This window comes from Hordeum vulgare, chromosome 7H (genome assembly GCF_904849725.1).
Source record: "Hordeum vulgare subsp. vulgare chromosome 7H, MorexV3_pseudomolecules_assembly, whole genome shotgun sequence".
NCBI classification, from domain to species: Eukaryota; Viridiplantae; Streptophyta; class Magnoliopsida; order Poales; family Poaceae; genus Hordeum; species Hordeum vulgare.
The window spans coordinates 607,259,713-607,274,510 of record NC_058524.1 but is presented as its reverse complement, the minus strand read 5'-3'; positions in this window follow the sequence as shown (position 1 = coordinate 607,274,510).

The window sequence follows — 14,798 nt, the reverse complement described above, 5'->3', positions numbered from 1 at the left end:
ATGCTTGCCTCCACCTTGAGATACCTGGTGATTTTTCATAGTTATATTTTTGAGTTTTTAAGTTGGGTTACATTTTTGATTTGCTGCAGTAAGTAACTTGAAAGAAAAGAAAATCAGTTGGAACAAGGAGGCGGACAGACATTGGTCTTTGAGTCTCCTTTCAATCATCAATTACCAAAGCTTCATACTAGCATGAGGCATATTTTGTCAAGATAGTCAATCTGCTTTTACTCTAAAGGCATGGATCAGTGGAACATAATGACCAAGTAAAAAAGAACGAGGATAAAATAATCTAGGATTGCCATGGGAATAATCTGGGCTCCACTTAACTCATGATTCGTATCAATTGGTTTTCAAAATTTACATTTAATACCTCAAATGATCTAAGCTTCTCTGTTTTATCTTTTACATTTCTGCTGTAATTAGGTTTATTCTCTGACAAAAAAAATGATGATCAATTACTCGGTCCTGAAATCTGGGCTCCACCAGGTGCCTCGTCAGATCTAGGCATAGGTCGGGGATGTAAAGGGTGATGGAAAAGAGGAGTAGAGCCGCACTCGCCTGATTCACAGAGCCGACATTCGTCACCACCGCCGATGGCCACCGGTGACGGCAATAGGGTGGTATTGGGCATGTGAACTTGGCTACTAGGATTGGGGGTGTCCCGGTGTCACTCCTTGGAGCGACAAGATAGTCAGGAGCTCCCTCTTTTTATGAAGATAGAGCTGGCGTCAAGAAGGAAGGAGCATGGTAGAGAATCATGTTGTTATGAATGAAAATTCCATGACATCATGATCGACGAATGTTTCTCAATTCAAGCAATTATTTTAAAAACTATTAAAGAAGAATCTACAGTCATGATGCTTCAACCTCACCCTCCCACCTTCACTCGTACAAAAAACCCCGGAAAAAGGGCAATAACCGCCAGTCCGTCAGGCACGCACGCACGCACCCATCTCCGCCAACCCCTCGCGCCCCCACTTCCGTCTCTCACCGAAAACAGTCATCTGCGCACGCTCTGCCACGACGAGCCGGCCTTCTCGGCAACCGTCAGCTGCTCATCGTCATTGCTACCTTGTTCTTCCCCTTGTTGTCGCGGTTGGGATCACCGGTGTGGGAGGAGCCGTAGCCCGCGGCACCATAGAAGCTTCCCTCATCAGACAACGTGACGGTGAACCGGCCGGCGAAGAATACAGTGGTGCCGAGCGCCGGAGTGCGGCGGCACCTACTCGGACGCAAGCATCATCAACGCCGCCGCCCTGCACTCCAACGCAACGACGCGGTAGTTGGCGCTTCCCCTCCCCTCCCATGCCATATCTCCTGGAAGAGAGATGTTCACTTATATATCAATGTTTGTAATGTTTGCAGCGATGAGAATTTGAGCACAATATATTCCTCTCCTTGCGCCCTTTTAGTTGCCTTTCCTTTTAATTTTGGCTACATTGAAGGAATATAATGTGCCATGGTAACCCAAATGTGAATTAGCTATCATGAAAACCACTTAAAAGAATTATTTTAAATTTTGTAAGTGGCATTATTGCGGATCATAAAAGGTATATATATGTAACACATTTGATGTTTACCCCGTTGCAACGCACGGGTATTTAGCTAGTAACATATACATTTCTTCACGGGTTTGTTTCTCCGTCCAACAAATAAACATTACAATGTACCTGTACATACAACCCAAGAAATAAACATTACAATCTGATTAGTCTTATACATGCAAGAATACTCAGTGTTGTCGAGCAATTTATTTATTATTAGAGAAATCTGAAGTTTACAAATATCTCAACACAGCTTTAGAAAAGTAAACCAATGAATCTAGTATATACATGCACCATACTTATTTAATTTTGCAGCATTGTCCGTAATGCACAGAAATTCAAGATAAGATAGTACACCCGTTGTATGAATTATTTTATTTATGTAGGATGAGATAAACTGATATCTTTTATATTATAATCTAAAGAGTACACATAATGAAACAAATTCTGACTTTGGCATCGTTGGAAATTATCATCTAAATCTCTAGTAATTGAATATGGCATAACAGTAAACCTAATAGAGATTTATAGAACAAATAACTATATTTTCCAAGTTTTCAACTATACAAAGGACCAATGCATCCGTACATATTTATTAGACTACCCGCAAAGAATGAAAAACCGAAAAGAAAGACGAAGAGAGTCACCTGGCTTCCTTACGCATTGACTGTCGAGGTCGTCCTTTATATCAAAATCAATCCACCTGCTTGCACATCCGGCTTATGTACATGTGCATGTTGCTGCTGACTAAAGTATCAACTGCAAAACAAATATTAGATTGATCTACGTACAAGTTCTGCAAGGTTGCAGCCGGCAAGTAATCAGCTACACATCTGCACCAAACTGTCTCCATTAGGTCAGCATATGGCCGTAGGTAAAACCTATAGTTAATATTGGTTTGATGGAAATCCTTGATGGCGCTGCTGAGGAAAGAGGAGGAAGACGGCAGCTAGACGCGAGACATACATAGGAGAAGCTGAGACGGGCTTGACGAAGGAAAGCGAGAGGCACTAGTGGCCCCGGCCCGTAAGGGGCTTTAGTCCCGGTTCACCAATCGGGACTAAAGCGGCCCTGTTCCAAGCCGAGACCAAATGTGCTCCACGTGGGCGCCTCGGAGCCCATCAGGGGCAGGCCCTTTAGTCCCGGGTCTTAACACGGACCGGGACTAAAGAGTTTCAGATTTTGTTTATTTTTGGGTTTTAGGGTTTTAGGGTTTAGGTGTTTGGAAGATTAACGTGATGCCTCGTTTGGTGTTCGGGAATTAGTTTTGATATAATTCTAAATAAAAATAATTATGCATATATATATATATAAGATTAACTTATCTTACAAGCGAGCATATATATACAATTATATGGAGATCTGAATTATCGGGACTAGAGCCCGTCTATTCGATTACATGGACCAACATCAGTAATGCCCCTAGCTACACTAAATCGTTCTTTGTCATCCATAGCTACCGTCCTTAGAAAGGTCGCAAGCTCCTCTGCAACAGCAATCGCGCGTTGCTCTGGTAGGGACTTCTCCCTCATGACCGTGTACTATATAAGAAGAGGAGATGAATATGAATATCAATCATGATAACAAAGAATGACGGGTAAAAATAGAGGTGTGAATGTTCATTGCTTACGTCGTATCTGTGATCCTTGTGCTTAGAGGTAAACGTGCGAATGGTCTCGCAAACATAGTATCCGCATAGATGCGTCCCCCATGGCTGCTGGTCGCACTTTATGAGAATAGAATATATATAATCAAAATAATAATCTAGCATCATAAATGTATTGAAAACAGAAGTATATCATACTACTACTTACATGAGCCGCTCTAAAGGTCAGCTTCTCAGGCTCGATACCGGGAGTCACGCACTTGAACCGCTTCCAAACCCTGCCCGACAAGGAAAATGATTTGCTAAGTTTTTCATTAATTGATATATCAGAAAATCATCGAAAGAGACTGATAGAGCGCAAGAATGATTAAAATTACCCTTGGAGCATGTCCTGCAGGCTTTGGAACTGTTCCAAGGGACTCGATAATGGGTCGAAGGCATCAACTCTTCCCTTATTAATTTGAATGTCTAACAGAATTCAATGAAGCTGCACATGTATATATATATGTGTGTGTGTGTGTGTCAGTAACTTATCAATTACATTTATAAGTGAATGGACACAACAGAGTAAAGACCCTCACGTGAAGTTGTATGGAAACAGTATGTGGTCACAGAAATTTTGATCTGTTAGAAACCTTAGAAGGTTTTCCTCCGTCTCCTTGGATTATCAGTTAGCGTCGCTATATGTATTTTATCTGGGTCAATAAACCCAATATTTAGGATGTTCCTATTTTTACAATCCAGAATCTTCATTCTGCATAATAGAGTACAAGTTATATGTAGACAATGAATTGAAATAACTAAACAAGTTATATGTAGACAACGAATTGAAAAACTTACAGACAATAGCAATTCATAAGCGGTTTGTCGAGGGCGTCGGCATTGTACATCTGGAAGAGTTCATCAAAGTCGATATGGATTTCTTCGGGGCGGCCGTAATACTCCCGTGGGACACTTACCACGATCATCGTTCTCCCATTCTTTGATTCACTTAAGTACCATGTATGCAAGTAACGTATATTTGTTGGGAGATCATCTTTGCTGACCAAAGGCGCTCCCATGACAAACTGTGGCTTAGGGGCTACAACAGCCTTGGGTAACCTGTCGTCTTGGGAAGCCAAAATGTCTTTAACCGGGATACCCCATTCATCCGCCCACTTCTTTGCTAATTCCAAATCTTGCCCCTGCAGCGAGGGGGGACATTCTCGGGTAACACCCTGAGGGGTGGGATCGACTGTTTGGCCTGTTGTCCAAGCTGAGGAACGTCTGATCTTTTTTTGCTTGTAGTTGAACTTGATTTTCTCCCACTTGCACTTGCACGTGATCTGCTCTTTTTCACTTCCTTCTGCAATGTGCGTGTATAGTCATCAGGCTTATGGTGTAAGTCATACTGTGATGGAAGGTTCGTGAAGTATTTTGCAAATGCTATTTGCTTCTCGGTGTATTCCGGGCGGGGCTCGGGTTCCTTCTTTTTCATCTGCGCATCATGATGTTCCTTTGCTATCCTGGTGTTTTCCTCGGCGGTACGATCATAAGGTCTGATAGGAAGATTAGCATGAGGTACCTTTGGGAGGGGCGACAGTTTGCGCTTTGGGGGGCTCCGTCGCTTAGAAATCATCGGCGGAGCGTTCTTGCTGGCACGCTTCGCTTAGTATCCGGAGCGGGCGGCGGCGGATACGGACGACCCAAGTCCGGAGGTGGTGATCGAGATGGACTCGTGTTGTGCTGGCCGACGTCATGTGGAGGGCTTGGAGGTGATGGAGGTGTAGGTGACCTGCGATGACTCGGAGGCGGTGTTGTCCTTGGGGCCGATCCTGGAAGCTTGATGTAGTTCTTGTCCCATAGGATGACTCCACCCAGTACTTCTCCGAGTGTCCTCTCATCTTCGGGTCCAGCTATGTCGAGCTCCATATCATGAAACCTCGCCATGATTTCATCCACCCCGACTTTAGCAAAGCCAGCTGGAATCTCACGGCCATGCTAGCGTGCATCAGGGCCAGAAGGTAAAGCTTGCCCGACGGCCACCTTCATGGATATGTTCTTGAATTTCTGATGGAGTTCACATGATGTTGACTCCTTGATTCCATCCACGGGGTAGCCGGGACCGCCCTCTATCATTCTTCGTGCATTGTCGGGCGGGGCCTCAGATTCAGCCACGCTGCTTTTCCACTTAGATGGGGCGCCGGTAATATCGAGTGCAGGATCTTCCTGGCGCGCTACTCCTCTAAGCTCATCAATCTGCTTCTGTTGCTCATTAATCCCGGCAAGCAACTGGTTGAACTTGTCATTCTCCTCATCCTGCTGCCGCTTCTTTGCTCTCGCTCGGCTCTTGTAAGTGTCTTGGTCTCTGGCAAACCCAAACCACCACGGGTAAGAAGGACCGAAGCCTCGCGTTCGTCCTCCATGTTCGTCATTGCCGAGGACCAGTGTGAGCAAATCTTTCTCTCTATCTGCAGTGAACTGTCTTTTTCCCTCCTTAATTTCTTTCACTATCTTTTTCCAATTCTCCCTGGGTATCCTAAGACCGTCACTGCAGATGAGGTCCCCTGTTTCTTCGTCGTAGGAACCACCATGCGCAAGGAACCAATTTCTTGCTCTCAATTCCCACTCATCACGAAGTGGTTCAGGTATGATGCCTTTAGCTAGCAGATCTTGCTCTTTCTTATCCCACTTTGGGATGGCAGTCTCATAGGCCCCTGGCCCCAGCTTGTGGTGATATTTCTTCTTGTCGGCATTTTTCTTGTTCTTTTCTGATAATGTCTGGGCATCTTCTGACTCCTTGTACTCTTGAAATGCCTTCCAGTGATTCGCCTGCTTGGCTAGATACCCCTCGAATACTGGCACTTTCTTTGTCTTCAGATAGTTTTTCCATAGCTTCTTCTTCCAGCTACGGATCAGTTCGACCATCTTCTTTAGAGTCCACTGCTTGACTTTGGCCCTCAGTTTTTTTGCGGCGCCTTCATTCTCACATTCTGGCAGGTTGAAATGTGACATGAGATCATTCCAAAGATTATCTTTGTACCTTTCGGCGACATAGTCACTATCGGCTGCCCCTTTGCGCTTGTTCCACTCCCGAACACTGATCGGGACGTGATCCCTAACGAGAACTCCGCATTGCTTTATTGAATGTGTCAGCAGCATTCTTAGGAAGCTTGGGTTCGCCCGTAGGCAATATCACCTCAAAGGTGTAATGCGTCCGTGCATCCAACTTTCTAGTCGGGCCTCGTTTCGTAGCTTTGCTCGATGTGGAGGCCTAAGAGGGAGAAACATTCATCAAATGAATGTATATGTATACAATATAGAGCTATCTCCAATATTTTTCACATATTACAAGTGATTGTCGAACTTCATATGTATACCTCGCCGGACTTTATTATTTCTCCACCGGCTTCTCCATCAGTGGAGCTATCACCTTCTCCGTCATTGGACCTATCTCCTGCCCCATCGGCTTCATCTTCGTGTCGGTCGACCTCCATTCCATATCCGGAGGGGTTTCGATATGACGACGGAGATTCAGCTAGTTCAACATGGGGGCCGTCTTTGATTATATCTTCGAGAAGTTCTTCCTCTTCGAGGTTCCTGATATGTGGATCCATAGTTCTGCAAAAAACGGATATTTGATTAACTAATAAACTAACAAACTATATAAGAGGGGTTGGAAACTTCGAAGTGTCCTTTTATATAGGAGGACCTTTAGTCTCGGGTCTTGGCTAGAACCTAAACTCTAAAATATGTCTAACGGATTCTCTTAACCTTTAAGGATTTAACAAAATGGCGACATTCTAGATGTGTAGAAAATGATCCTATTTTTTCTGATCTCATCTACCCTTCTATATGTCACATTGTCTAGTGTCAAAGGACTTTTTTGAACTTTGTACCAAAAAAGAATTATTCTAGCACGAACTCCGTTCCAAAACAACTTTAGTCCCGGGTCGTGGCTCCACCCGGGACTCCTAGATTTCTGCATAGTATTCAAAGTAGGAGTACTTTTCCAATTTGAGCATTCAATAAGCAAAACCAAATCGTAAAATAAAGTAGTATTCAAATTAGCATGCATTCAATTATAAGCAAAACTACATCATCTCTTTTGTCCGTACATCGTCGAATATTATCACTAATACTCCTCGAATACTATCATACATATAGCATCACTGATATAGCTAGAACCGTAGCGCCCGACGGGTATCGTCGCGGGCGGTGGACACCCAAAGAGAAGGATCCATCACAGGATCATAGCTCCAGTGAGATCCCTGAAGAACCTGCCACGTATGCTCGAACCTGCCCTCCAACGCAACCATGTAGCGACGGACGTGCTCATCCTCCTCGCTGACACGGTGACGTACCACCTCCGCGGTGTCCGGAAGCCTCGGCACCGTCACTGCCCCACGCGACCGCCACCAAACAAGGATCGGGTCAACAACGGGCTGGTTCCTCACCAACCTACGCCCCCCGGAAGGTAGCACCTCCCAATACCAGCCGGGCGGAGCCGAGTCCCGGACATGGCCCCTCTGATCAAGCAGGTGTCCTCCGTCGAGTCGACGACGAGGATGCGGGATAGGCATCGTAAAATGAACTAAAAAGTTAAACTAGTTCTATTAATTTTCTTGCTAAAAATAAACTAATTGTATACATAGTAAAATAAACTATTAACACTTAAGCATATACAATAGCAAAATTAAGTAATAATCTAAGAAACACTAATTAAGCATCTATATACGTAGAAATGTCTTCTTCTTCTTCTTCTTTCTTATTTTCTTCTCCGCTTCTTCTTCAACTTCTCTTCTTCTACTTCTCCTCTTCTTCTATTTTTCCTCTTCTTCTCCTCTCCTCCTCTTCTTATTCTCCTTTTTCTTCTTTTCTTCTCCTCCTCTTCTTATTTTCCTTTTTTCTAATCTTATTTTCTTATTTTTGTTCATCTTTGTTCTTCTTGTAACCCTAATCTAATTCTAAATATTACTAACCCTAATAATCTAGCACAAACCTAATAACAATAGAAATTAAATGACAAAAAAAAATCTTTTCTTGTCCTTTTTCTTCTTTTCTTCTCCTTTTTCTTCTTTTCTTCTCCTTTTTCTTCTTTTCTTCCCTTTTTCTTCTTTTCTTCTCCTTGTTCTTCTTTTCTTCTCCTTTTTTCTTCTTTTCTTCTCCTTTTTCTTCTTTTCTTCTCCTTTTTCTTCTTTTCTTCCTTTTTCTTCTTTTCTTCTCCTTTTTCTTCTTTTCTTCTCCTTTTTCTTCTTTTCTTCTCCTTTTTCTTCTTTTCTTCCCTTTTTCTTCTTTTATTCTCCTTTTTCTTCTTTTCTTCTACCGGCCGGAGTGTTGGGGAGGAGGGGGCGGCGGGCTTACCGGCCGAAGGCGTCGACGACGGCGAGGAGGACGGCAGGCGGCAGCGAGGAGGACGGCGACCGCGAGGAGGACGGCGACGGCGAGGAGGACGACGGCGACGGCGAGGAGGACGGCAGGCGGCGGCGAGGAGGACGGCGGGCAGCCTGACGGCGTCGTCGAGTTCGTCGGTGCCTCGCCGGGCAGGAGAACGAGGAAGAAGAGAGAACGAAATGCGATTTGGGTTGGAAATTTTCTAACTCCCGCTTATATAGGTGGATCTTTAGTCCCGGTTCGGGGCTCGAACCGGGACTAAAGACACCCTTTAGTCCCGGGTGGAGCCACGACCCGGAACTAAAGGCCCTTTCTTGGCAGACCAAAAGGCGGGAAGCAGGGGCCTTTAGTCCCGGGTCGGGGCTCGAGCCGGGACTAAAGACACCCTTTAGTTCCGGGTGGAGTCACGACCCGGGACTAAAGGCCCGTGCTCGGCATGCGGCAGGCGAGGGGCTTTAGTCCCGGGTCGTGGCTCCACCCGGGACTAAAGCCCTCCGCTGGCTGCACGATAAGTTTAGTCCCACCTCGCCCAGCGAGGGGGACTAACACTAGTTTATAAGCCCCGTAGCAGCATCACCGTCGAGCTCCTCTCTAAAGCAGGCTTATGGGCCTAAACCGACTGTAAATTTAAAAATTGAAACTATATTTGAAATTATGGAGAAAATTAAACCTGAATTCAAAGTGAGGTCACTTTGAATTTAGGTTTAATTTTCTCTATAAATTCTCAAATAGTTTAAATTTTTTTCTATTTTCAAAATTAACTATTTTGTTATTTTCAATTAAAAACTACGTTTATTAAAATTCTTTTTGCATATTTGAGAATTTGACAAAACTATGATAATGAAAAGTGTTTGAAATTGAATAAATAATTCAAAACTATTTTCTATTTTCAAAATTAATTATTTTGACTATCCAAACTATTAACTATTTTTTTTATTTTCAATTAAAAACTATGTTTATTAAAATTCTTTTTGCATATTTGAGAATTTGACAAAACTATGATAATGAAAAGTGTTTGAAATTGAATAAATAATTGAAAACTATTTTCTATTTTTCAAAATTAGTTATTTTGATTATCCAAACTATTAACTATTTTGTTATTTTCAATTAAAAACTATGTTTATTAAAATTCTTTTTGCATATTTGAGAATTTGACAAAACTATGATAATGAAAAGTGTTTGAAATTGAATAAATAATTCAAAACTATTTTCTATTTTCAAAATTAATTATTTTGACTATCCAAACTATTAACTATTTTGTTATTTTCAATTAAAAACTATGTTTATTAAAATTCTTTTTGCATATTTGAAAATTTGACAAAACTATGATAATGAAAAGTGTTTGAAATTGAATAAATAATTCAAAACTATTTTCTATTTTCAAAATTAATTATTTTGACTATGCAAAATATTAACTATTTTGTTATTTTCAATTAAAAACTATGTTTATTAAAATTCTTTTTGCATATTTGAGAATTTGACAAAACTATGATAATGAAAAGTGTTTGAAATTGAATAAATAATTCAAAACTATTTTCTATTTTCAAAACTAATTATTTTGACTATCCAAACTATTAAATATTTTGTTATTTTCAATTAAAAACTATGTTTATTAAAATTCTTTTTGCATATTTGAGAATTTGACAAAACTATGATAATGAACTCCATACTTTTTGTGTGTTCAAAATGTATCATTCAAAGGCACATCACAAAATTTCAACAATTTCTGACTTCATTTGCTATTCTTCGTGCATTTACTTATTTTTTTTGAGCTAGTTGACCCTGAAATTGAAAAGCAGTACAAATGAACTCTGAAAATGTTGAAAGTTGGCATGCTATCATCATTTCACCCACATAGCATGTGTTAAAAAGTTGAGAGGGCTACGACAAAAACTGGATGCACTTCGTGTACAAAATGGACAATCTCTCTCGAAGTATGAGGGTTTCGAACGAGAACTCATCTCTTACAAAGGGATTTCATTTTTTTGAACTTATTTGAACTCCATACTTTTTGTGTGTTCAAAATGCACCATTCAAAGGCACATCACAAAATTTCAACAATTTCTGACTTCATTTGGTATTCTTCGTGTATTTACTTATTTTTTTGAGCTAGTTGACCCTGAAATTGAAAAGCACTACAAATGAACTCTGAAAATGTTGAAAGTTGGCATGCTATCATCATTTCACCCACATAGCATGTGTTAAAAAGTTGAGAGGGCTACGACAAAAACTGGATGCACTTCGTGTTTGAAATTGAATTAATAATTCAAAACTAAAAGGTTTAGTACATTTCATACATGCATTACATAAAAGGTTTAATACATTATTACATTATTGCACCAATATTCCTATCTATTATTTCTGTTTTCTTCTGGGTCGTAGCCATGGAGAATCTTCATCATTCAGTAGGATGCTTGAGTCCGTTTTCACTTTGAAGGGCGGAATTTCATGAAACTTATTATAATCTACTGACATGTCTTTCTTGTCATCTACTCTCACGATGTTTCTTTTCCGTGAAAGAACTATGTGGCGTTTTGGCTCATCGGACGATATCTTCTTTTGCTGATTTCTTTTTCTCGTTTTTGTAGACATGTCCTTCACATAGAAAACCTGAGCGACATCATTGGCTAGGACAAATGGTTCGTCCATGTACGCAAGATTGTTGAGATCCACTGTTGTCATGCCGTACTTTTGGTCTACAACTACTCCGCCTCCTGTCAGCTTCACCCATTTGCACCGAAACAAAGGGATCTTAAAAGTAGGTCCATAGTCAAATTCCCATATCTCCTCTATGTACCCGTAATATGTTTCCAAACAATGCCCATTCTCGTCTGTTGCATCAAAGCGGACACCACTATTTTGGTAGGTGCTCTTTTTATCTTGGGCAACCGTGTAAAATGTATTCCCATTTATCTCATACCCTTGGAAAGTACATATAGTCGAAGATGGTGGCCTCGCCAAACAGTACAGCTGATCTCCAATGGTGTCGTCATTCATGAGATGTGTCTGCAACCAACTGCCGAAAGTCTTCTCGTGTTCCCCTTTAATCCAAGAGTCAGCCTTCCCCGGGTTTTCGGAGCGTAGAATATTATTGTGTCTCACGATATACGGAGTCACCATGGTGGAATTGTGTAGAACTGTGTAGTGTGCTTGAGAGAAAGAATGCCCGTCCATACATACTTTTGCTTTCCTTCCTAGTGTGCCTTTTCCTGTCAGCCTACCCTCATACCGAGATTCAGGAACACCAATCGGCTTAAGGTCAGGAAGAAAGTCCACACAAAACTCAATGACCTCCTCTGTTCCATAGCCCTTGGAGATGCTTCCTTCTGGCCTAGCACGGTTACGAACATATTTCTTTAAGACTCCCATGAACCTCTCGAAGGGAAACATATTGTGTAGAAACACAGGACCGAGAATTCTAATCTCTTCGACTAGGTGAACTAGGAGGTGTGTCATTATATTGAAGAAGGATGGCGGGAACAACAACTCAAAGCTGACCAGACATTGGACCACATCAATCTGTAACCCTGATAGACTTTCTCGATCGATTACCTTCTGAGAAATTGCATTGAGGAATGCACATACCTTCACAATTGCCAGGCGAACATTTTCCGGTAGAATTCCCCTCAATGCAACCGGAAGCAATTGCGTCATAAGCACGTGGCAGTCATGAGACTTAGGTTTTGGAATTTTTTGTCTTTCATATTTACGATTCCCTTTATATTCGACGAGAAGTCAGTCGGGACCTTGATACTGAAAAGGACTTCAAAGAAGATTTCCTTCTCTTCCTTAGTAAGAGCGTAGCTGGCATGCCCTTGAAACTGCCCTGGATGCATGCCATCTCTTCCTTTATGACGTTCCTGGTCCTCCCGTGCTTTCGGTGTATCTTTTGACTTCCCATACAAGCCCAGGAAGCCTAGAATATTCACGCATAGATTCTTCGTCAGGTGCATCACGTCGATTGCCGAGCGGACCTCATGGACTTCCTAGTAGGGTAGCTCCCAAAATATAGATTTCTTCTTCCACATGGGTACGCGCTTATCACGGCCGTTAGGAACAGGTTGGCTGCCAGGACCCTTTCCAAAGATTACTTTTAAATCTTTGACCATATCAAATACTTCAGCACCAGTACGGATGACAGGCTTCCCCCAGGGTTCTGCCTTGCCATTGAAATGCTTGCCTTTTTTCTTTAAGGGATGCTTGGGCGGAAGAAAACGACGATTGTACGGGTACACATTCTTCCTACATTTGTCCAGATATATACATTATGTCTGATCCAAACAGTGCGTGCATGCATTGTATCCCTTGTTTGACTGTCCTGAAATGTTACTAAGAGCAGGACAATCATTGATGGTTACGAAAAGCAACGCTCGAAGGTCAAATTCCTCTTGTTTGTGCTCGTCACACATACGTACACCTGGTTCGGCCCACAGCTGTAAAAGTTCATCAACTAATGGCCTTAGGTACACATCAATATCGTTGCCGGGTTGCTTTGGACCTTGGATAAGCACTGGCATCATAATGAACTTCCGCTTCATGCACAACCAAGGAGGAAGGTTGTAGATACATAGAGTAACGGGCCAGGTGCTGTGACTGCAACTCTGCTCCCCAAAAGGATTCATGCCATCTGTACTCAGACCTAACCATAAGTTCCTTGCGTCAGCTACAAATCTCGGGAACTCTCTCTCGATTTTTCTCCACTGCGGACCATCAACGGCGTGCCTCAACTTATCGTCTTTCATACGATCTTCCATGTGCCATCGCAACAACTTCACATGATCTTTATTTCTGAACAGACGTTTCAACCGTGGTATTATAGGAGCATACCACATCACCTTGGCAGGAACCCTCTTCCTGGGTGGCTCGCCCTCAATATCACCAGGGTCATCTTTTCTGATCTTATACCGCAATGCAGTGCATACCAGACATTTATCCATATTCTCGTACTTCACACCGCGGTAGAGGATGCAGTCATTAGGGCATGCATGTATCTTCTGCACGTCTAATCCTAGAGGGCAGACAAGCTTCTTTGCTTCGTACGTGCTGGCGGGCAATTCGTTCTTTCTTGGAAGCATCTTCTTCATCAGTACCAGCAACTTTTCGAATGACGAGTCAGTCACACCGGTCTCTGCCTTCCACTTCAGCAATTCCAGTGTGCTACCCAGCTTCTTCTAGCCATCTTCACAAGTTGGGTACAACAATTTGTTGTGGTCCTGTAACATCTGCTCGAACTGCAACCTCTCCTTTTCTGTATCGCAACCTCGCCGTGCATCAGAAATGACCCGACCAAGATCATCAGCGGGCTCATCTGGTTCCCGTTCTTCATCCTGATCTTCTTCTTCATTGTCTTCCATTGCGGTATCAGCATACTCAGGGAACATAGATCGGTAGTTGTCATCATCGTTCTCTTCTTCTTCATCGTCGTCTTCCATCATAACCCCTCTTTCTCCGTGCTTGGTCCAAACATTATAGCCCGACATAAAACCGGACCGAAGCAGGTGGCTCTGAATGACTCTTGAGGAAGTGTAATCCTTCTCATTCCAACATTCAACACATGGACAAAACATATAGCCACAACCATGCTTGTTCGCATCGGCTGCATCTCGAAAAGAATGCACGCCTTCTCTGTAAGCGGATGTGCGTCGATCACCGTACATCCATGGATGGCTCATCTGCGTTATATGACAGTATATCAAATACAATCACAATCCTAAAAATTAGTACCGCACGGTCTAAACGAGGAAATATAGTTGCTAACCTTTTAGAATAAGTAGAAATAAAGAAGAAGAGGTTTAAGCGTGGCTCGGGCATCTCATATCGTAGTTGTGTTCGGTGAACTGAAGCGGCATCGCTCTAACACACATTTCAACAAACACCTCTAGTGCATCAAAAAAATGGAGAGCTAGCACACACCCACACTCTTCCATCCAAGAAAAATGCAAGTAAGAGGGGAGAGGGGGGCTGTGCTATATATAGGCAGAGGACTTTAGTCCCGGCTTGAGACACAAACCGGGACTAAAGGTGGCGCACATGCGGGCTGCACACCGCGTAGCCCTTTAGTCCCGGTTTGAGACACAAACCGGGACTAAAGGGTCCTTACGGGACGGGACCAAAGCCTCGTGGGCGGCATTGCGATTTGGGGCGACGTGGCCGGGCCTTTAGTCCCGGCCCAGAGGGAGGCCGGGACTAAAGGGTCCAGGCCAAAGGCCCGTTTTCCACTAGTGAGGGTTCGGTTGTGTCACGACTTATGAATAGTATGAAACTCCTTTTTA